Source organism: Choloepus didactylus, chromosome 4 (genome assembly GCF_015220235.1).
Source record: "Choloepus didactylus isolate mChoDid1 chromosome 4, mChoDid1.pri, whole genome shotgun sequence".
Classification (NCBI taxonomy): Eukaryota; Metazoa; Chordata; class Mammalia; order Pilosa; family Megalonychidae; genus Choloepus; species Choloepus didactylus.
In genome coordinates this window covers 158,524,157-158,527,321 of record NC_051310.1, presented here as the reverse complement: position 1 = coordinate 158,527,321, position 3,165 = coordinate 158,524,157, and positions in this window count along the sequence as shown.

The following is a 3,165-nucleotide window of genomic DNA, read 5'->3' as shown; positions in this document are numbered from 1 at the left end:
TGAAGTGGACAAATATAAAAATCATTAGTGTCCCAGAAGGAGAAAAGAAGTGTAAAGGGCTAGGAAGAGTGTTCCAAGACATAGTTGGAGAAAACTTCCCAAACCCTTCTAAATGACACAAATATGCAAATTAAAGATGTCCAAAGAACTCCAAATAGAATAAATCCAAATAAACCCACTCCAAGACATATACTGATCAGATTGTCAAATGTGGAAGAGAAGCAGAAAGTTCTGAAAGCAGCAAGAAACAAGCAATTCACCACACACAAGGGACACAGCACAAGATTAAGTACTGATTATTCAGTAGGTACTATGCAGGTGAGAAGGCAGTGGTATGACACATTTAATATCCTGAAAGAGAAAAATTACCAGCCAATAATTCTTTTTTTTTTTTTTTTTTTTTGCATTGTATTTTTTTTTTTAAATCATCATTTTATTGAGATATATTCACATACCACGCAGTCATACAAAACAAATTGTACTTTCGATTGTTTACAGTACCATTACATAGTTGTACATTCATCACCTAAATCAATCCCTGACACCTTCATTAGCACACACACAAAAATAACAAGAATAATAATTAGAGTGAAAAAGAGCAATTGAAGTAAAAAAGAACACTGGGTACCTTTGTCTGTCTGTTTCCCTCCCCTACTTTTCTACACATCCATCCATAAACTAGACAAAGTGGTGTTTGGTCCTTATGGCTTTCCCAATCCCATTGTCACCCCTCATAAGCTACATTTTTATACAACTGTCTTCGAGATTCATGGGTTCTGGGTTGTAGTTTGATAGTTTCAGGTATCCACCACCAGCTACCCCAATTCTTTAGAACCTAAAAAGGGTTGTCTAAAGTGTGCATAAGAGTGCCCACCAGAGTGACCTCTCGGCTCCTTTTGGAATCTCTCTGCCACTGAACCAGCCAATAATTCTTTATCCAGGAAAGCTCTCCATCAAAATTGAGGGAGAGTTTGCAATTTTCACAGAAAAGCAAATGCTGAGAGAATTTGTTAACAAGAAACCTGCCCTACAAAAAATACTAAAGGGAGATCTAGCAGCTGAGAAAAAAAGAAAGGAGAGAAAGATCTGGAAAAGGGCACAGAACTGAAGAATATTAGTAAGGGTAACTTAAAGGAAAAAAAGAGAAAGAGGGAAAAAATAGATTTGACAACTAAAACCAAAGGATAAGATGGCTGATTCAAGAACTACCTTCATAGTAATAACTTTGAATGTGAATGGATTAAACTCTCCAATTTAAAGATACAGAGTGGTAGAATGGTTTACAAGACACTCATCTTAGACTCTGAGACACAAAGAGACTGAAAGTGAAAGGATGGGGAAAAAAATATTCTATGCAAGCTACAACCAAAAGAAAGCAGGGGTAGATATACTAATATCAGACAAAATAGACTTTAAATGCAAAGATATCATAAGAGACAAAGAAGGACATTATTTATTAACAAAAGGGACAATTCATCAAGAATAAATAACAATCATAAATGTTTATGCACCCAATCGAGGAGCTCCAAAGTACATGAAACAAACACTGGCTAAACTGAAAGGAGCAATAGACATTTCTACAATAATAGTGGGAGACTTCAATACACCACTCTTGTCTATAGATATAACAGAGACAGAGGACCAATAAGGAAACTGAGAACCTAAATAATATGATAAATGAATTAGACTTAAGAGACATATATAGATTGTTTCTTTCCAGAGTTCCAGGATAAACATTCTACTTTAGCATTCATGAATCATTCCCAAGGATAGATCACATGCTAGGGCACAAAACAAGTCTTAATTAATTTAAAAAGATTGAAATTATTCGAATCACATTCTCTGACCATAATGGAATGCAACTAGAAATCAATAACCATCAAACAATCAGCTCTTTCACTCCTAAACAACAAGTGGGCCAAAGAAGAAATTGCAAGAGAAATAGATTAGATATGAATGAAAATGAGAACACAACATATCAAAACCTATGGGATACAGTGAAGATGGTGCTGAGAGGGAAATTTATAGCTCTAAATGCATATATCAAAAAATAAGAAAGAACTAAAAACAAAGACCTAATTGAACAACTGAAGAGGCTAGAGAATGATCAGCAAACTAACTTTAAAGCAAGTAGAAGAAAAGAAATAATAAGGATTAAAGCAGAAATAAATGATATGGAGAACAACAACAAAAACAATAGAGAGAATAAATAAAAGCAGATCAACAAGATTGATAGACTGTTAGCTAAACTGACAAAGTCAAAAAGAAAGAAGGCCCAAATAAGCAGAATCAGAAATGAGAACAGGATAATTAATATGGATCCCGAAGAATTTTTTTTAAAAAATCATAAAAGGATACTATGCCAGCAAGCTAGATAATTTAGAGGAAATGGTCAATTTCCTGGCAACACATGAACAACTTGGAATGACACAAGAAGAAATAGAAGACCTCAACAAACCAAGCACAAACAAAGAGATCCAATCATTAGTCATCAAAAATCTACCTACAAATAAAAGCCCAGGGTCAGATGGCTTCACAGGGGAATTTTACCAAATGTTCCAAAAAGAATTGACACCATCCCTGCTTAACTCCTAAAAAAATTGAAGAAAAGGGAACACAAGCTAACTCATTTTATGGTGCTAATATCACTCTAATACCAAAACCAGATAAAGATACTACAAAAAAGGAAAACTATAGGCCAATCTCCCTAAGGAATACAGATGGAAAAAGTCTCAACAAAATACTTGCAAACTGAATCCAAAGGCACATTACAAGACTATAAGAGGTGGGGCAAGATGGTGGCATAAAGAGGTGTGGAATTTAGTTAGTTCTCTAGAGCAACTAGTAAATAGGCAGGAACAACTAGTAAATAGTCTGGAACAACTGGTGGGGGACATCTGTGACTGGTCACACATTGTACACCAGCCTGAAATGGATAGAATGGCTGAGTTTGCAGCACAGAACTGTAAGTAAATTTCCACAAACTGTGGAGCAGGCACCTCAACCCATCAGCATGGCAAGCTGAGTTGCAAAACTTCATTGTGGGAAAAAGAAGCAGTCCCTGCTGGAGGAAGGGAATGTAGCTCAACCAAGCTCCAACTGCAGTTTTAATTAACAAATTTGGACTACTGAATACAAGCTACAAGCACAGATAAACCTGGAGAA